The 21,206-nt window shown below is 43.8% G+C and overlaps 1 long non-coding RNA gene across 15 annotated transcripts in view; it reads right to left on the bottom strand.

Moving 5' to 3' along the window:
• The window catches only part of LOC307181455, a 947,438-nt gene extending 934,888 nt beyond the window's left edge, over positions 1-12,550 (bottom strand). For all 15 annotated transcript variants that reach the window (XR_013826785.1, XR_013826786.1, XR_013826787.1 and 12 more), the window contains exon 1: positions 12,472-12,550. This is a non-coding gene — a long non-coding RNA (uncharacterized lncRNA). The remainder of the gene's footprint in view (positions 1-12,471) is intronic.
• Positions 12,551-21,206: the final 8,656 nt, after the last annotated feature.

Genomic DNA, 21,206 nt, shown 5'->3' with positions numbered 1-21,206 from the left:
GAACAGGGTCTCAAATTTAGAAAACCAACTTATGCTTGCTTAAGAGGAAAGGTGAGTTGGGGTGCTGCATAAAACCAGAGATTGAAATGAGCACAGATAAAGTTCCTTAAGTCAAATATGGAATAGACAAGAGCTACTCTTTGCTCAACGAAATGGACTCAACACCGCATATTAAACGCCTAAGAATGTACCTGACTAGTAAGTATCTTAAAACCTATGGATTGCTATGTCTCCGAAAGAGAATCAAGCATGTGTACAGGGGCATAAACGCAGCAGTGATAGGATTGGAGAGGTTCGGTGAGCAAATGAAGACCCTTTGAAGTCTTATTGCATGGTACCCATTACACGGGTTTCAACTACCCAGGTTTAAGGTATTCTTCCTTCAGCTAAAACATGCATGTGGAACCCAAGTATGATCAACCATGTGAACGGGAGATGTGTTCAAATATGTCTCTGTTTTCCTCCCCTGGTACTCGGGTGCAACATTCCAGACGCTTTACTAACACTCTCCCCACTTGGAGAGTCAGCGCCTTTAACCTCCTGTTTGGCCCAGTTTGCAATTTCTGCGGAAGATGAACAGGAATAGCGAGAACCAATGAGAGACTAGCTGGAGGTGTCTGGATGGGCAAATTTAACTCTCATTTCCCACCAGGAAGAGGAAATAACCAAAGGCTCAGCGAGCCGTGCCGGAACCAGTTTAGGGCCTGAAGCCATTCTGCGGTGTTGCGGCCAGCTCACAAGAAAGCGAGTTGAAGAAAGGAGCTCAGGGGCACTGTAATTCACAAACCTGCAGAGTTATAAATGACAGCTATCGTCCAAAAATAGACTGAAGGAAGGCTGCCAAGAGGACTTGAAAGCGGGGCAGAATTGCAGGAAACCGATTTCAGGAGGTAGACTGGAATTGCATTGCAAGCATAGGAAAAGAGGCAGAACGTCCACAATGATGCACTTGGCCAAAACGGGCGTATGCGTTTTTTCTTGAATATATTCCTGAATATATTCAGGAAAAAACGCATACGCCCTTTTTGGCCAACCAAGCAAGCTGGCAAAGGAAATCTGCACTACAATGAAGTCTCACTTCTCCCCGGTCAAAAGGGCCATCTGAAATAAGTGTAAAATCCAGAAAGGCAGGACAGGCCATGGAGAACTGGGAGCCTTGTTATGCTGATGGGCGGGATGTAAATTGCCAACAACCACTCGGGAGAAGTGTATGGTGTTTCCTGAAACATCTAAAAAACAAAGCAACAGAACTTAGGGCACTTCCACTCTTGGTCCTGTAGCTTAGGGAAATTAAAATCAAAAAGACACAGCCACCCCAAAGTTTGGAACGGCTCTGTTTACAAGAACCTCGTTTACAGTACAAGTTCAACATCGCAGAAAGTGAAAAATGGATAAAGAAGTTGTGGTATTTACTTACAAAGCAATATCACTCAGCAATGAAATCTGTGTCATCAGGCCCTTAGCAGCACAATGAGTGGATTCAGGTATGATGATTCTAACTGAAATAAGTCACACAGAAAAAGAAACATCATAAGATATCAGTAATACACGGAATGTAAACTTGGCTACACAGGAACTGAATTACAGAACAGAACAGGGTCTCAAATTTAGAAAACCAACTTATTCTTGCTTAAGGGTAAAGGTGAGTTGGGGTGCTGCATAAAACCAGAGATTGAAATGAGCACAGATAAAGTTCCTTAAGCCAAATATGGAATAGACAAGAGCTACTCCTTGCTCAACGAAATGGACTCAACACCGCATATTAAACGCCTAAGAATGTACCTGACTAGTAAGTATCTTAAAACCTATGGATTGCTATGTCTACGAAAGAGAATCAAGCATGTGTACAGGGGCATAAACGCAGCAGTGATAGGATTGGAGAGGTTCGGTGAGCAAATGAAGACCCTTTGAAGTCATATTGCATGGTACCGTTTCCACGGGTTTCAACTACCAAGGTTTAAGGTATTCTTCCTTCAGCTAAAACATGCATGTGGAACCCAAGTATGATCAACCATGTGAACGGGAGACGTGTTCAAATATGTCTCAGTTTTCCTCCCCTGGTACTCGGGTGCAACATTCCAGACGCTTTACTAACACTCTCCCCACTTGGAGAGTCAGCGCCTTTAACTTCCTGTTTGGCCCAGTTTGCAATTTCTGCGGAAGATGAACAGGAATAGCGAGAACCAATGAGAGACTAGCTGGAGGTGTCTGGACGGGCAAATTTAACTCTCAATTCCCACCAGGAAGAGGAAATAACCAAAGGCTCAGCGTGCCGTGCCAGTACCAGATTAGGGCCTGAAGCCATCCTGCGGTGTTGCGGCCAGGTCACAAGAAAGCGAGTTGAAGAAAGGAGCTCAGGGGCACTGTAATTCACAAACCTGCAGAGTTATAAATGACAGCTATCGTCCAAAAATAGACTGAAGGAAGGCTGCCAAGAGGACTTGAAAGCGGGGCAGAATTGCAGGAAACCGATTTCAGGAGGTAGACTGGAATTGCATTGAAAGCATAGGAAAAGAGGCAGAACGTCCACAATGATGCACTTGGCCAAAAAGGGCGTATGCGTTTTTTCCTGAATATATTCAGGAAAAAACGCATACGCCCTTTTTGGCCAACCAAGCAAGCTTGCAAAGGAAATCTGCACTACAATGAAGTCTCACTTCTCCCCGGTCAAAAGGGCCATCTGAAAAAAGTGTAAAATTCAGAAAGGCAGGACAGGCCATGGAGAACTGGGAGCCTTGTTATGCTGATGGGCGGGATGTAAATTGCCAACAACCACTTGGGAGAAGTGTATGGTGTTTCCTGAAACATCTAAAAAACAAAGCAACAGAACCTAGGGCACTTCCACTCTTGGTCCTATAGCTTAGGGAAATTAAAATCAAAAAGACACAGCCACCCCAAAGTTTGGAACGGCTCTGTTTACAAGAACCTCGTTTACAGTACAAGTTCAACATCGCAGAAAGTGAAAAATGGATAAAGAAGTTGTGGTATTTACTTACAAAGCAATATCACTCAGCAATGAAATCTGTGTCATCAGGCCCTTAGCAGCACAATGAGTGGATTCAGGTATGATGATTCTAACTGAAATAAGTCACACAGAAAAAGAAACATCATAAGATATCAGTAATACACGGAAATTAAACTTGGCTACACAGGAACTGAATTACAGAACAGAACAGGGTCACAAATTTAGAAAACCAACTTATTCTTGCTTAAGGGTAAAGGTGAGTTGGGGTGCTGCATAAAACCAGAGATTGAAATGAGCACAGATAAAGTTCCTTAAGCCAAATATGGAATAGACAAGAGCTACTCCTTGCTCAATGAAATGGACTCAACACCGCATATTAAACGCCTAAGAATGTACCTGACTAGTAAGTATCTTAAAACCTATGGATTGCTATGTCTACGAAAGAGAATCAAGCATGTGTACAGGGGCATAAACGCAGCAGTGATAGGATTGGAGAGGTTCGGTGAGCAAATGAAGACCCTTTGAAGTCATATTGCATGGTACCCATTCCACGCGTTTCAACTACCCAGGTTTAAGGTATTCTTCCTTCAGCTAAAACATGCATGTGGAACCCAAGTATGATCAACCATGTGAACGGGAGACGTGTTCAAATATGTCTCAGTTTTCCTCCCCTGGTACTCGGGTGCAACATTCCAGACGCTTTACTAACACTCTCCCCACTTGGAGAGTCAGTCCCTTTAACCTCCTGTTTGGCCCAGTTTGCAATTTCTGCGGAAGATGAACAGGAATAGCGAGAACCAATGAGAGGCTAGCTGGAGGTGTCTGGACGGGCAAATTTAACTCTCATTTCCCACCAGGAAGAGGAATTAACCAAAGGCTCAGCGTGCCGTACCGGAACCAGATTAGGGCCTGAAGCCATCCTACGGTGTTGCGGCCAGCTCAAAAGAAAGCGAGTTGAAGAAAGGAGCTCAGGGGCACTGTAATTCACAAACCTGCAGAGTTATAAATGACAGCTATCGTCCAAAAATAGACTGAAGGAAGGCTGCCAAGAGGACTTGAAAGCGGGGCAGAATTGCAGGAAACCGATTTCAGGAGGTAGACTGGAATTGCATTGAAAGCATAGGAAAAGAGGCAGAACGTCCACAATGATGCACTTGGCCAAAAAGGGCGTATGCGTTTTTTCCTGAATATATTCAGGAAAAAACGCATACGCCCTTTTTGGCCAACCAAGCAAACTTGCAAAGGAAATCTGCTCTACAATGAAGTCTCACTTCTCCCCGGTCAAAAGGGCCATCTGAAATAAGTGTAAAATCCAGAAAGGCAGGACAGGCCATGGAGAACTGGGAGCCTTGTTATGCTGATGGGCGGGATGTAAATTGCCAACAGACACTCAGGAGAAGTGTATGGTGTTTCCTGAAACATCTAAAAAACAAAGCAACAGAGCCTAGGGCACTTCCACTTATGGTCCTATAGCATAGGGAAATTAAAATAAAAAAGACACAGCCACCCCAAAGTTTGGGACGCCTCCGTTTACAAGAACCTCGTTTACTGTACATGTTCAATATCACAGAAAGTGAAAAATGGATAAAGAACTTGTGGTACTTACGTACAATGCAGTATCACTCAGCAATGAAATCTATGTCATCAGGCCCGTAGCAGCATAATGAGTGGATTCAGGTACGATGATTCTAACTGAAATAAGTCACACAGAAAAAGAAACATCATAAGATATCACTAATACATGGAATGTAAACTTGGCTACACAGGAACTGCATTCCAAAACAGAACAGGGTCTCAAATTTAGAAAACCAACTTATGCTTGCTTAAGGGGAAAGGTGAGTTGGGGTGCTGCATAAAACCAGAGATTGAAATGAGCACAGATAAAGTTCCTTAAGCCAAATATGGAATAGACAAGAGCTACTCCTTGCTCAACGAAATGGACTCAAAACCCCATATTAAACGCCTAAGAATGTACCTGGCTAGTAAGTATCTTAAAACCTATGGATTGCTATGTCTCCAAAAGAGAATCAAGCGTGTGTACAGGGGCATAAACGCAGCAGTGATAGGATTGGAGAGGTTCGGTGAGCAAATGAAGACCCTTTGAAGTCATATTGCATGGTACCCATTCCACGGGTCTCAACTCTCCAGGTTTAAGGTATTCTTCCTTCAGCTAAAACATGCATGTGGAACCCAGAGTATGATCAACCATGTGAACGGGAGACGTGTTCAAATATGTCTCAGTTTTCCTCCCCTGGTACTCGGGTGCAACATTCCAGACGCTTTACTAACACTCTCCCCACTTGGAGAGTCAGTCCCTTTAACCTCCTGTTTGGCCCAGTTTGCAATTTCTGCGGAAGATGAACAGGAATAGCGAGAACCAATGAGAGGCTAGCTGGAGGTGTCTGGACGGGCAAATTTAACTCTCATTTCCCACCAGGAAGAGGAAATAACCAAAGGCTCAGCATGCCGGGCCGGAACCAGATTACGGCCTGAAGCCATCCTGCGGTGTTGCGGCCAGGTCACAAGAAAGCGAGTTGAAGAAAGGAGCTCAGGGGCACTGTAATTCACAAACCTGCAGAGTTATAAATGACAGCTATCGTCCAAAAATAGACTGAAGTAAGGCTGCCAAGAGGACTTGAAAGCGGGGCAGAATTGCAGGAAACCGATTTCAGGAGGTAGACTGGAATTGCATTGAAAGCATAGGAAAAGAGGCAGAACGTCCACAATGATGCACTTGGCCAAAAAGGGCGTATGCGTTTTTTCCTGAATATATTCAGGAAAAAACGCATACGCCCTTTTTGGCCAACCAAGCAAGCTTGCAAAGGAAATCTGCATTACAATGAAGTCTCACTTCCCCCCTGTCAAAAGGGCCATCTGAAAAAAGTGTAAAATCCAGAAAGGCAGGACAGGCCATTGAGAACTGGGAGCCTTGTTCTGCTGATGGGCGGGATGTAAATCGCCAACAGACACTTGGGAGAAGTGTATGGTGTTTCCTGAAACATCTAAAAAACAAAGCAACAGAGCCTAGGGCACTTCCACTTATGGTCCTATAGCTTAGGGAAATTAAAATCAAAAAGACACAGCCACCCCACAGTTTGGAACGGCTCCGTTTACAAGAACCTCGTTTACAGTACAAGTTCAACATCGCAGAAAGTGAAAAATGGATAAAGAAGTTGTGGTATTCACTTACAAAGCAATATCACTCAACAATGAAATCTATGTCATCAGGCCCTTAGCAGCACAATGAGTGGATTCAGGTATGATGATTCTAACTGAAATAAGTCACACAGAAAAAGAAACATCATAAGATATCAGTAATACACGGAATGTAAACTTGGCTACACAGGAACTGAATTACAGAACAGAACAGGGTCTCAAATTTAGAAAACCAACTTATGCTTGCTTAAGGGGAAAGGTGAGTTGGGGTGCTGCATAAAACCAGAGATTGAAATGAGCACAGATAAAGTTCCTTAAGCCAAATATGGAATAGACAAGAGCTACTCCTTGCTCAACGAAATGGACTCAACACCGCATATTAAACGCCTAAGAATGTACCTGACTAGTAAGTATCTTAAAACCTATGGATTGCTATGTCTCCAAAAGAGAATCAAGCATGTCTACAGGGGCATAAACGCAGCAGTGATAGGATTGGAGAGGTTCGTGAGCAAATGAAGACCCTTTGAAGTCATATTGCATGGTACCCATTCCACGGGTTTCAAGTACCCAGTTTTAAGGTATTCTTCCTTCAGCTAAAACATGCATGTGGAACCTAGAGTATGATCAACCATGTGATCGGGAGACGTGTTCAAATATGTCTCAGTTTTCGTACCCTGGTACTCGGGTACAACATTCCAGACGCTTTACTAACACTCTCCGGACCTGGAGAGTCAGTCCCTTTAACCTCCTGTTTGGCCCAGTTTGCAATTTCTGCGGAAGATGAACAGGAATAGCGAGAACCAATGAGAGACTAGCTGGAGGTGTCTGGACGGGCAAATTTAACTCTCATTTCCCACCAGGAAGAGGAATTAACCAAAGTCTCAGCGTGCCGTGCCGGAACGAGATTTGGGCCTGAAGCCATCCTGCGGTGTTGCGGCCAGGTCACAAGAAAGCGAGTTGAAGAAAGGAGCTCAGGGGCACTGTAATTCACAAACCTGCAGAGTTATAAATGACAGCTATCGTCCAAAAATAGACTGAAGGAAGGCTGCCAAGAGGACTTGAAAGCGGGGCAGAATTGCAGGAAACCGATTTCAGGAGGTAGACTGAAATTGCATTGAAAGCATAGGAAAAGAGGCAGAACGTCCACAATGATGCACTTGGCCAAAAAGGGCGTATGCGTTTTTTCCTGAATATATTCAGGAAAAAACGCATACGCCCTTTTTGGCCAACCAACCAAGCTTGCAAAGGAAATCTGCACTACAATGAAGTCTCACTTCCCCCCGGTCAAAAGGGCCATCTGAAAAAAGTGTAAAATCCAGAAAGGCAGGACAGGCCATGGAGAACTGGGGGCTTGTTATGCTGATGGGCGGGATGTAAATTGCCAACAGACACTTGGGAGAAGTGTATGGTGTTTCCTGAAACATCTAAAAAACAAAGCAACAGAGCCTAGGGCACTTCCACTTATGGTCCTATAGCTTAGGGAAATTAAAATCAAAAAGACACAGTCACCCCAAAGTTTGGAACGGCTCTGTTTACAAGAACCTCGTTTACAGTACAAGTTCAACATCGCAGAAAGTGAAATATGGATAAAGAAGTTGTGGTATTCACTTACAAAGCAATATCACTCAGCAATGAAATCTGTGTCATCAGGCCCTTAGCAGCACAATGAGTGGATTCAGGTATGATGATTCTAACTGAAATAAGTCACACAGAAAAAGAAACATCATAAGATATCAGTAATACACGGAATGTAAACTTGGCTACACAGGAACTGAATTACAGAACAGAACAGGGTCTCAAATTTAGAAAACCAACTTATGCTTGCTTAAGGGGAAAGGTGAGTTGGGGTGCTGCATAAAACCAGAGATTGAAATGAGCACAGATAAATTTCCTTAAGCCAAATATGGAATAGACAAGAGCTACTCCTTGCTCAACGAAATGGACTCAACACCGCATATTAAACGCAAAGAATGTACCTGACTAGTAAGTATCTTAAAACCTATGGATTGCTATGTCTCCGAAAGAGAATCAAGCATGTGTACAGGGGCATAAACGCAGAAGTGATAGGATTGGAGAGGTTCGGTGAGCAAATGAAGACCCTTTGAAGTCATATTGCATGGTACCCATTCCACGGGTTTCAACTACCCAGGTTTTAGGTATTCTTCCTTCAGCTAAAACATGCATGTGGATCCCAAGTATGATCAACCGTGTGAACGGGAGACGTGTTCAAATATGTCTCAGTTTTCGTACCCTGGTACTCGGGTGCAACATTCCAGACGCTTTACTAACACTCTCCCCACTTGGAGAGTCAGCGCCTTTAACCTCCTGTTTGGCCCAGTTTGCAATTTCTGCGGAAGATGAACAGGAATAGCGAGAACCAATGAGAGACTAGCTGGAGGTGTCTGGACGGGCAAATTTAACTCTCATTTCCCACCAGGAAGAGGAATTAACCAAAGGCTCAGTGTGCCGTGCCGGAACCAGATTAGGGCCTGAAGCCATCCTGCGGTGTTGCGGCCAGCTCAAAAGAAAGCGAGTTGAAGAAAGGAGCTCAGGGGCACTGTAATTCACAAACCTGCAGAGTTATAAATGACAGCTATCGTCCAAAAATACACTGAAGTAAGGCTGCCAAGAGGACTTGAAAGCGGGGCAGAATTGCAGGAAACCGATTTCAGGAGGTAGACTAGAATTACATTGAAAGCGTAGGAAAAGAGGCAGAACGTCCACAATGATGCACTTGGCCAAAAAGGGCATATGCGTTTTTTCCTGAATATATTCAGGAAAAAACGCATACGCCCTTTTTGGCCAACCAAGCAAGCTTGCAAAGGAAATCTGCACTACAATGAAGTCTCACTTCCCCCCGGTCAAAAGGGCCATCTGAAAAAAGTGTAAAATCCAGAAAGGCAGGACAGGCCATGGAGAACTGGGAGCCTTGTTATGCTGAAGGGCGGGATGTAAATTGCCAACAACCACTCGGGAGAAGTGTATGGTGTTTCCTGAAACATCTAAAAAACAAAGCAACAGAACCTAGGGCATTTCCACTTATTGTCCTATAGCTTAGGGAAATTAAAATCAAAAAGACACAGCCACCCCAAAGTTTGGAACGGCTCTGTTTACAAGAACCTCCTTTACAGTACAAGTTCAACATCGCAGAAAGTGAAAAATGGATAAAGAAGTTGTCGTATTCACTTACAAAACAATATCACTCAGCAATGAAATCTATGTCATCAGGCCCTTAGCAGCACAATGAGTGGATTCAGGTATGATGATTCTAACTGAAATAAGTCACACAGAAAAAGAAACATCATAAGATATCAGTAATACACGGAATTGAAACCTGGCTACACAGGAACTGAATTACAGAACAGAACAGGGTCTCAAATTTAGAAAACCAACTTATGCTTGCTTAAGGGTAAAGGTGAGTTGGGGTGCTGCATAAAACCAGAGATTGAAATGAGCACAGATAAAGTTCCTTAAGCCAAATATGGAATAGACAAGAGCTACTCCTTGCTCAACGAAATGGACTCAACACCCCATATTAAACGCCTAAGAATGTACCTGACTAGTAAGTATCTTAAAACCTATGGATTGCTATGTCTCCGAAAGAAAATCAAGCATGTGTACAGGGGCATAAACGCAGCAGTGATAGGATTGGAGAGGTTCGGTGAGCAAATGAAGACCCTTTGAAGTCATATTGCATGGTACCCATTACACGGGTTTCAAGTACCCAGGTTTAAGGTATTCTTCCTTCAGCTAAAACATGCATGTGGAACCTAGAGTATGATCAACCATGTGATCGGGAGACGTGTTCAAATATGTCTCAGTTTTCGTACCCTGGTACTCGGGTGCAACATTCCAGACGCTTTACTAACACTCTCCGGACTTGGAGAGTCAGTCCCTTTAACCTCCTGTTTGGCCCAGTTTGCAATTTCTGCGGAAGATGAACAGGAATAGCGAGAATCAATGAGAGACTAGCTGGAGGTGTCTGGACGGGCAAATTTAACTCTCATTTCCCACCAGGAAGAGGAATTAACCAAAGGCTCAGCGTGCCGTGCCGGTACCAGATTAGGGCCTGAAGCCATCCTGCGGTGTTGCGGCCAGCTCACAAGAAAGCGAGTTGAAGAAAGGAGCTCAGGGGCACTGTAATTCACAAACCTGCAGAGTTATAAATGACAGCTATCGTCCAAAAATAGACTGAAGTAAGGCTGCCAAGAGGACTTGAAAGCGGGGCAGAATTGCAGGAAACCGATTTCAGGAGGTAGACTGGAATTGCATTGAAAGCATAGGAAAAGAGGCAGAACGTCCACAATGATGCACTTGGCCAAAAAGGGCATATGCGTTTTTTCCTGAATATATTCGGGAAAAAACACATACGCCCTTTTTGGCCAACCAAGCAAGCTTGCAAAGGAAATCTGCACTACAATGAAGTCTCACTTCTCCCCGGTCAAAAGGGCCATCTGAAAAAAGTGTAAAATCCAGAAAGGCAGGACAGGCCATGGAGAACTGGGAGCCTTGTTATGCTGATGGGCGGGATGTAAATTGCCAACAACCACTCGGGAGAAGTGTATGGTGTTTCCTGAAACATCTAAAAAACAAAGCAACAGAACCTAAGGCACTTCCACTCTTGGTCCTATAGCTTAGGGAAATTAAAATCAAAAAGACACAGCCACCCCAAAGTTTGGAACGGCTCTGTTTACAAGAACCTCGTTTACAGTACAAGTTCAACATCGCAGAAATTGAAAAATGGATAAAGAACTTGTGGTACTTACGTACAATGCAGTATCCCTCAGCAATGAAATCTATGTCATCAGGCCCGTAGCAGCATAATGAGTGGATTCAGGTACGATGATTCTAACTGAAATAAGTCACACAGAAAAAGAAACATCATAAGATATCACTAATACATGGAATGTAAACTTGGCTACACAGGAACTGCATTCCAAAACAGAACAGGGTCTCAAATTTAGAAAACCAACTTATGCTTGCTTAAGGGGAAAGGTGAGTTGGGGTGCTGCATAAAACCAGAGATTGAAATGAGCACAGATAAAGTACCTTAAGCCAAATATGGAATAGACAAGAGCTACTCCTTGCTCAACGAAATGGAATCAAAACCCCATATTAAACGCCTAAGAATGTACCTGGCTAGTAAGTATCTTAAAACCTATGGATTGCTATGTCTCCAAAAGAGAATCAAGCGTGTGTACAGGGGCATAAACGCAGCAGTGATAGGATTGGAGAGGTTCGGTGAGCAAATGAAGACCCTTTGAAGTCATATTGCATGGTACCCATTCCACGGGTCTCAACTCTCCAGGTTTAAGGTATTCTTCCTTCAGCTAAAACATGCATGTGGAACCCAGAGTATGATCAACCATGTGAACGGGAGACGTGTTCAAATATGTCTCAGTTTTCCTCCCCTGGTACTCGGGTGCAACATTCCAGACGCTTTACTAACACTCTCCCCACTTGGAGAGTCAGTCCCTTTAACCTCCTGTTTGGCCCAGTTTGCAATTTCTGCGGAAGATGAACAGGAATAGCGAGAACCAATGAGAGGCTAGCTGGAGGTGTCTGGACGGGCAAATTTAACTCTCATTTCCCACCAGGAAGAGGAATTAACCAAAGGCTCAGCATGCCGGGCCGGAACCAGATTACGGCCTGAAGCCATCCTGCGGTGTTGCGGCCAGGTCACAAGAAAGCGAGTTGAAGAAAGGAGCTCAGGGGCACTGTAATTCACAAACCTGCAGAGTTATAAATGACAGCTATCGTCCAAAAATAGACTGAAGGAAGGCTGCCAAGAGGACTTGAAAGCGGGGCAGAATTGCAGGAAACCGATTTCAGGAGGTAGACTGGAATTGCATTGAAAGCATAGGAAAAGAGGCAGAACGTCCACAATGATGCACTTGGCCAAAAAGGGCGTATGCGTTTTTTCCTGAATATATTCAGGAAAAAACGCATACGCCCTTTTTGGCCAACCAAGCAAGCTTGCAAAGGAAATCTGCACTACAATGAAGTCTCACTTCCCCCCGGTCAAAAGGGCCATCTGAAAAATGTGTAAAATCCAGAAAGGCAGGACAGGCCATGGAGAACTGGGAGCCTTGTTATGCTGATGGGCGGGATGTAAATTGCCAACAACCACTCGGGAGAAGTATATGGTGTTTCCTGAAACATCTAAAAAACAAAGCAACAGAGCCTAGGGCACTTCCACTTATGGTCCTATAGCTTAGGGAAATTAAAATCAAAAAGACACAGCCACCCCAAAGTTTGGGAAGCCTCTGTTTACAAGAACCTCGTTTACAGTACAAGTTCAACATCGCAGAAAGTGAAAAATGGATAAAGAAGTTGTGGTATTTACTTACAAAGCAATATCACTCAGCAATGAAATCTATGTCATCAGGCCCTTAGCATCACAATGAGTGGATTCAGGTATGATGATTCTAACTGAAATAAGTCACACAGAAAAAGAAACATCATAAGATATCAGTAATACACGGAATGTAAACTTGGCTACACAGGAACTGAATTACAGAACAGAACAGGGTCTCAAATTTAGAAAACCAACTTATTCTTGCTTAAGGGTAAAGGTTCCTTGGGGTGCTGCATAAAACCAGAGATTGAAATGAGCACAGATAAAGTTCCTTAAGTCAAATATGGAATAGACAAGAGCTACTCCTTGCTCAACGAAATGGACTCAACACCGCATATTAAACGCCTAAGAATGTACCTGACTAGTAAGTATCTTAAAACCTATGGATTGCTATGTCTCCAAAAGAGAATCAAGCATGTCTACAGGGGCATAAACGCAGCAGTGATAGGATTGGAGAGGTTCGGTGAGCAAATGAAGACCCTTTGAAGTCATATTGCATGGTACCCATTACACGGGTCTCAACTCTCCAGGTTTAAGGTATTCTTCCTTCAGCTAAAACATGCATGTGGAACCCAAGTATGATCAACCGTGTGAACGGGAGACGTGTTCAAATATGTCTCAGTTTTCCTCCCCTGGTACTCGGGTGCAACATTCCAGACGCTTTAATAACACTCTCCCCACTTGGAGAGTCAGCGCCTTTAACCTCCTGTTTGGCCCAGTTTGCAATTTCTGCGGAAGATGAACAGGAATAGCGAGAATCAATGAGAGACTAGCTGGAGGTGTCTGGACGGGCAAATTTAACTCTGATTTCCCACCAGGAAGAGGAATTAACCAAAGGCTCAGTGTGCCGTGCCGGAACCAGATTAGGGCCTGAAGCCATCCTGCGGTGTTGCGGCCAGCTCAAAAGAAAGAGAGTTGAAGAAAGGAGCTCAGGGGCACTGTAATTCACAAACCTGCAGAGTTATAAATGACAGCTATCATCCAAAAATAGACTGAAGTAAGGCTGCCAAGAGGACTTGAAAGCGGGGAAGAATTGCAGGAAACCGATTTCAGGAGGTAGACTAGAATTACATTGAAAGCGTAGGAAAAGAGGCAGAACGTCCACAATGATGCACTTGGCCAGAAAGGGCGTATGCGTTTTTTCCTGAATATATTCAGGTAAAAACGCATACGCACTTTTTGGCCAACCAAGCAAGCTTGCAAAGGAAATCTGCACTACAATGAAGTCTCACTTCCCCCCGGTCAAAAGGGCCATCTGAAAAAAGTGTAAAATCCAGAAAGGCAGGACAGGCCATGGAGAACTGGGAGCCTTGTTATGCTGAAGGGCGGGATGTAAATTGCCAACAACCACTCGGGAGAAGTGTATGGTGTTCCTGAAACATCTAAAAAACAAAGCAACAGAACTTAGGGCACATCCACTTATGGTCCTATAGCTTAGGGAAATTAAAATCAAAAAGACACAGCCACCCCAAAGTTTGGGACGCCTCCGTTTACAAGAACCTCGTTTACCGTACAAGTTCAATATCACAGAAAGTGAAAAATGGATAAAGAACTTGTGGTACTTACGTACAATGCAGTATCACTCAGCAATGAAATCTATGTCATCAGGCCCGTCGCAGCATAATGAGAGGATTCAGGTACGATGATTCTAACTGAAATAAGTCACACAGAAAAAGAAACATCATAAGATATCAGTAATACACGGAATGTAAACTTGGCTACACAGGAACTGCATTCCAAAACAGAACATGGTCTCAAATTTAGAAAACCAACTTATGCTTGCTTAAGGGGAAAGGTGAGTTGGGGTGCTGCATAAAACCAGAGATTGAAATGAGCACAGATAAAGTTCCTTAAGCCAAATATGGAATAGACAAGAGCTACTCCTTGCTCAACGAAATGGACTCAAAACCCCATATTAAACGCCTAAGAATGTACCTGACTAGTAAGTATCTTAAAACCTATGGATTGCTATGTCTCCAAAAGAGAATCAAGCGTGTGTACAGGGGCATAAACGCAGCAGTGATAGGATTGGAGAGGTTCGGTGAGCAAATGAAGACCCTTTGAAGTCATATTGCATGGTACCCATTCCACGGGTTTCAAGTACCCAGGTTTAAGGTATTCTTCCTTCAGCTAAAACATGCATGTGGAACCTAGAGTATGATCAACCATGTGATCGGGAGACGTGTTCAAATATGTCTCAGTTTTCGTACCCTGGTACTCGGGTGCAACATTCCAGACGCTTTACTAACACTCTCCCGACTTGGAGAGTAAGTCCCTTTAACCTCCTGTTTGGCCCAGTTTGCAATTTCTGCGGAAGATGAACAGGAATAGCGAGAACCAATGAGAGACTAGCTGGAGGTGTCTGGACGGGCAAATTTAACTCTCATTTCCCACCAGGAAGAGGAATTAAACAAAGGCTCAGCGTGCCGTGCCGGAACCAGATTAGGGCCTGAAGCCATCCTGCGGTGTTGCGGCCAGCTCACAAGAAAGCGAGTTGAAGAAAGGAGCTCAGGGGCACTGTAATTCACAAACCTGCAGAGTTAAAATGACAGCTATTGTCCAAAAATAGACTGAAGTAAGGCTGCCAAGAGGACTTGAAAGCGGGGCAGAATTGCAGGAAACCGATTTCAGGAGGTAGACTGGAATTGCATTGAAAGCATAGGAAAAGAGGCAGAACGTCCACAATGATGCACTTGGCCAAAAAGGGCGTATGCGTTTTTTCCTGAATATATTCAGGAAAAAACGCATACGCCCTTTTTGGCCAACCAAGCAAGCTTGCAAAGGAAATCTGCACTACAATGAAGTCTCACTTCCCCCCGGTCAAAAGGGCCATCTGAAAAAAGTGTAAAATCCAGAAAGGCAGGACAGGCCATGGAGAACTGGGAGCCTTGTTATGCGGATGGGCGGGATGTAAATTGCCAACAGACACTTGGGAGAAGTGTATGGTGTTTCCTGAAACATCTAAAAAACAAAGCAACAGAACCTAGGGCACTTCCACTTATGGTCCTATAGCTTAGGGAAATTAAAATCAAAAAGACACAGCCACCCCAAAGTTTGGGACGCCTCTGTTTAGAAGAACTACGTTTACCGTACAAGTTCAATATCACAGAAAGTGAAAAATGGATAAAGAACTTGTGGTACTTACGTACAATGCAGTATCACTCAGCAATGAAATCTATGTCATCAGGCCCGTAGAAGCATAATGAGTGGATTCAGGTACGATGATTCTAACTGAAATAAGTCACACAGAAAAAGAAACATCATAAGATATCACTAATACACGGAATATAAACTTGGCTACACAGGAACTGAATTACAGAACAGAACAGGGTCTCAAATTTAGAAAACCAACTTATGCTTGCTTAAGGGGAAAGGTGAGTTGGGGTGCTGCATAAAACCAGAGATTGAAATGACCACAGATAAAGTTCCTTAAGCCAAATATGGAATAGACAAGAGCTACTCCTTGCTCAACGAAATGGACTCAACACCGCATATTAAACGCCTAAGAATGTACCTGACTAGTAAGTATCTTAAAACCTATAGATTGCTATGTCTACGAAAGAGAATCAAGCATGTGTACAGGGGCATAAACGCAGCAGTGATAGAATTGGAGAGGTTCGGTGAGCAAATGAAGACTCTTTGAAGTCATATTGCATGGTACCCATTCCACGGGTTTCAACTACCCAGGTTTTAGGTATTCTTCCTTCATCTAAAACATGCATGTGGAACCTAGAGTAAGATTAACCATGTGATCGGGAGACGTGTTCAAATATGTCTCAGTTTTCCTCCCCTGGTACTCGGGTGCAACATTCCAGACGCTTTACTAACACTCTCCCCACTTGGAGAGTCAGCGCCTTTAACCTCCTGTTTGGCCCAGTTTGCAATTTCTGTGGAAGATGAACAGGAATAGCGAGAACCAATGAGAGGCTAGCTGGAGGTGTCTGGACGGGCAAATTTAACTCTCATTTCCCACCAGGAAGAGGAAATAACCAAAGGCTCAGCGTGCCGTACCAGAACCAGATTAGGGCCTGAAGCCATCCTGCGGTGTTGCGGCCAGCTCAAAAGAAAGCGAGTTGAAGAAAGGAGCTCAGGGGCACTGTAATTCACAAACCTGCAGAGTTATAAATGACAGCTATCGTCCAAAAATAGACTGAAGTAAGGCTGCCAAGAGGACTTGAAAGCGGGGCAGAATTGCAGGAAACCGATTTCAGGAGGTAGACTGGAATTGCATTGAAAGCATAGGAAAAGAGGCAGAACGTCCACAATGATGCACTTGGCCAAAAAGGGCGTATGCGTTTTTTCCTGAATATATTCAGGAAAAAACGCATACGCCATTTTTGGCCAACCAAGCAAGCTTGCAAAGGAAATCTGCACTACAATGAAGTCTCACTTCCCCCCGGTCAAAAGGGCCATCTGAAAAAAGTGTAAAATCCAGAAAGGCAGGACAGGCCATGGAGAACTGGGAGCCTTGTTATGCTGATGGGCGGGATGTAAATTGCCAACAACCACTCGGGAGAAGTGTATGGTGTTTCCTGAAACATCTAAAAAACAAAGCAACAGAACCTAGGGCACTTCCACTTATGGTCCTATAGCTTAGGGAAATTAAAATAAAAAAGACACAGCCACCCCAAAGTTTGGAACGGCTCTGTTTACAAGAACCTCGTTTACAGTACAAGTTCAACATCGCAGAAAGTGAAAAATGGATAAAGAAGTTGTGCTATTTACTTACAAAGCAATATCACTCAGCAATGAAATCTATGTCATCAGGCCCTTAGCATCACAATGAGTGGATTCAGGTATGATGATTCTAACTGAAATAAGTCACACAGAAAAAGAAACATCATAAGATATCAGTAATACACGGAATGTAAACTTGGCTACACAGGAACTGAATTACAGAACAGAACAGGGTCTCAAATTTAGAAAACCAACTTATGCTTGCTTAAGGGTAAAGGTGCCTTGGGGTGCTGCATAAAACCAGAGATTGAAATGAGCACAGATAAAGTTCCTTAAGCCAAATATGGAATAGACAAGAGCTACTCCTTGCTCAACGAAATGGACTCAACACCGCATATTAAACGCAAAGAATGTACCTGACTAGTAAGTATCTTAAAACCTATGGATTGCTATGTCTCCGAAAGAGAATCAAGCATGTGTACAGGGGCATAAACGCAACAGTGATAGGATTGGAGAGGTTCGGTGAGCAAATGAAGACCCTTTGAAGTCATATTGCATGGTACCCATTCCACGGGTTTCAAGTACCCAGGTTTAAGGTATTCTTCCTTCAGCTAAAACATGCATGTGGAACCCAGAGTATGATCAACCATGTGATCAGGAGAGCTGTTCAAATATGTCTCAGTTTTCGTACCCTGGTACTCGGGTGCAACATTCCAGACGCTTTACTAACACTCTCCCGACTTGGAGAGTCAGTCCCTTTAACCTCCTGTTTGGCCCAGTTTGCAATTTCTGCGGAAGATGAACAGGAATAGCGAGAACCAATGAGAGACTAGCTGGAGGTGTCTGGACGGGCAAATTTAACTCTCATTTCCCACCAGGAAGAGGAATTAACCAAAGTCTCAGTGTGCCATGCCAGAACGAGATTTGGGCCTGAAGCCATCCTGCGGTGTTGCGGCCAGGTCACAAGAAAGCGAGTTGAAGAAAGGAGCTCACGGGCACTGTAATTCACAAACCTGCAGAGTTATAAATGACAGCTATCGTCCAAAAATAGACTGAAGGAAGGCTGCCAAGAGGACTTGAAAGAGGGGCAGAATTGCAGGAAACCAATTTCAGGAGGTAGACTGAAATTGCATTGAAAGCATAGGAAAAGAGGCAGAACGTCCACAATGATGCACTTGGCCAAAAAGGGCGTATGCGTTTTTTCCTGAATATATTCAGGAAAAAACGCATACGCCCTTTTTGGCCAACCAGGCAAGCTTGCAAAGGAAATCTGCACTACAATGAAGTCTCACTTCCCCCCGGTCAAAAGGGCCATCTGAAAAAAGTGTAAAATCCAGAAAGGCAGGACAGGCCATGGAGAACTGGGAGCCTTGTTATGCTGATGGGCGGGATGTAATTTGCCAACAGACAGTGGGGAGAAGTATATGGTGTTTCCTGAAACATCTAAAAAACAAAGCAACAAAGCCTAGGGCACTTCCACTTATGGTCCTATAGCTTAGGGAAATTAAAATCAAAAAGATACAGCCACCCCAAAGTTTGGGAAGCCTCTGTTTACAAGAACCTCGTTTACAGTACAAGTTCAACATCGCAGAAAGTGAAAAATGGATAAAGAAGTTGTGGTATTTACTTACAAAGCAATATCTCTCAGCAATGAAATCTATGTCATCAGGCCCTTAGCATCACAATGAGTGGATTCAGGTATGATGATTCTAACTGAAATAAGTCACACAGAAAAAGAAACATCATAAGATATCAGTAATACACGGAATGTAAACTTGGCTACACAGGAACTGAATTACAGAACAGAACAGGGTCTCAAATTTAGAAAACCAACTTATGCTTGCTTAAGGGGAAAGGTGCCTTGGGGTGCTGCATAAAACCAGAGATTGAAATGAGCACAGATAAAGTTCCTTAAGTCAAATATGGAATAGACAAGAGCTACTCCTTGCTCAACGAAATGGACTCAACACCGCATATTAAACGCCTAAGAATGTACCTGACTAGTAAGTATCGTAAAACCTATGGATTGCTATGTCTCCAAAAGAGAATCAAGCATGTGTACAGGGGCATAAACGCAGCAGTGATAGGATTGGAGAGGTTCGGTGAGCAAATGAAGACCCTTTGAAGTCATATTGCATGGTACCCATTACACGGGTCTCAACTCTCCAGGTTTAAGGTATTCTTCCTTCAGCTAAAACATGCATGTGGAACCCAAGTATGATCAACCGTGTGAACGGGAGACGTGTTCAAATATGTCTCAGTTTTCCTCCCCTGGTACTCGGGTGCAACATTCCAGACGCTTTACTAACACTCTCCCCACTTGGAGAGTCAGTCCCTTTAACCTCCTGTTTGGCCCAGTTTGCAATTTCTGCGGAAGATGAACAGGAATAGCGAGAACCAATGAGAGGCTAGCTGGAGGTGTCTGGACGGGCAAATTTAACTCTCATTTCCCACCAGGAAGAGGAAATAACCAAAGGCTCAGCATGCCGGGCCGGAACCAGATTACGGCCTGAAGCCATCCTGCGGTGTTGCGGCCAGGTCACAAGAAAGCGAGTTGAAGAAAGGAGCTCAGGGGCACTGTAATTCACAAACCTGCAGAGTTATAAATGACAGCTATCGTCCAAAAATAGACTGAAGTAAGGCTGCCAAGAGGACTTGAAAGCGGGGCAGAATTGCAGGAAACCGATTTCAGGAGGTAGACTGGAATTGCATTGAAAGCATAGGAAAAGAGGCAGAACGTCCACAATGATGCACTTGGCCAAAAAGGGCGTATGCGTTTTTTCCTGAATATATTCAGGAAAAAACGCATACGCCCTTTTTGGCCAACCAAGCAAGCTTGCAAAGGAAATCTGCACTACAATGAAGTCTCACTTCCCCCCGGTCAAAAGGGCCATCTGAAAAATGTGTAAAATCCAGAAAGGCAGGACAGGCCATGGAGAACTGGGAGCCTTGTTATGCTGATGGGCGGGATGTAAATTGCCAACAACCACTCGGGAGAAGTATTTGGTGTTTCCTGAAACATCTAAAAAACAAAGCAACAGAGCCTAGGGCACTTCCACTTATGGTCCTATAGCTTAGGGAAATTAAAATCAAAAAGACACAGCCACCCCAAAGTTTGGGAAGCCTCTGTTTACAAGAACCTCGTTTACAGTACAAGTTCAACATCGCAGAAAGTGAAAAATGGATAAAGAATTTGTGGTATTTACTTACAAAGCAATATCACTCAGCAATGAAATCTATGTCATCAGGCCCTTAGCAGCACAATGAGTGGATTCAGGTATGATGATTCTAACTGAAATAAGTCACACAGAAAAAGAAACATCATAAGATATCAGTAATACACGGAATGTAAACTTGGCTACACAGGAACTGAATTACAGAACAGAACAGGGTCTCAAATTTAGAAAACCAACTTATGCTTGCTTAAGGGTAAAGGTTCCTTGGGGTGCTGCATAAAACCAGAGATTGAAATGAGCACAGATAAAGTTCCTTAAGTCAAATATGGAATAGACAAGAGCTACTCCTTGCTCAACGAAATGGACTCAACACCGCATATTAAACGCCTAAGAATGTACCTGACTAGTAAGTATCTTAAAACCTATGGATTGCTATGTCTCCAAAACAGAATCAAGCATGTCTACAGGGGCATAAACGCAGCAGCGATAGGATTGGAGAGGTTCGGTGAGCAAATGAAGACCCTTGGAAGTCATATTGTATGGTACCCATTACACGGGTCTCAACTCTCCAGGTTTAAGGTATTCTTCCTTCAGCTAAAACATGCATGTGGAACCCAAGTATGATCAACCGTGTGAACGGGAGACGTGTTCAAATATGTCTCAGTTTTCCTCCCCTGGTACTCGGGTGCAACATTCCAGACGCTTTACTAACACTCTCCCCACTTGGAGAGTCAGCGCCTTTAACCTCCTGTTTGGCCCAGTTTGCAATTTCTGCGGAAGATGAACAGGAATAGCGAGAATCAATGAGAGACTAGCTGGAGGTGTCTGGACGGGCAAATTTAACTCTCATTTCCCACCAGGAAGAGGAATTAAC

This window comes from Stenella coeruleoalba, assembly GCF_951394435.1.
Source record: "Stenella coeruleoalba genome assembly, contig: scaffold_111, whole genome shotgun sequence".
NCBI lineage: Eukaryota > Metazoa > Chordata > Mammalia > Artiodactyla > Delphinidae > Stenella > Stenella coeruleoalba.
Note: the sequence above shows the minus strand (reverse complement) of the source record. Positions and strands in the feature narration are given on the sequence as shown.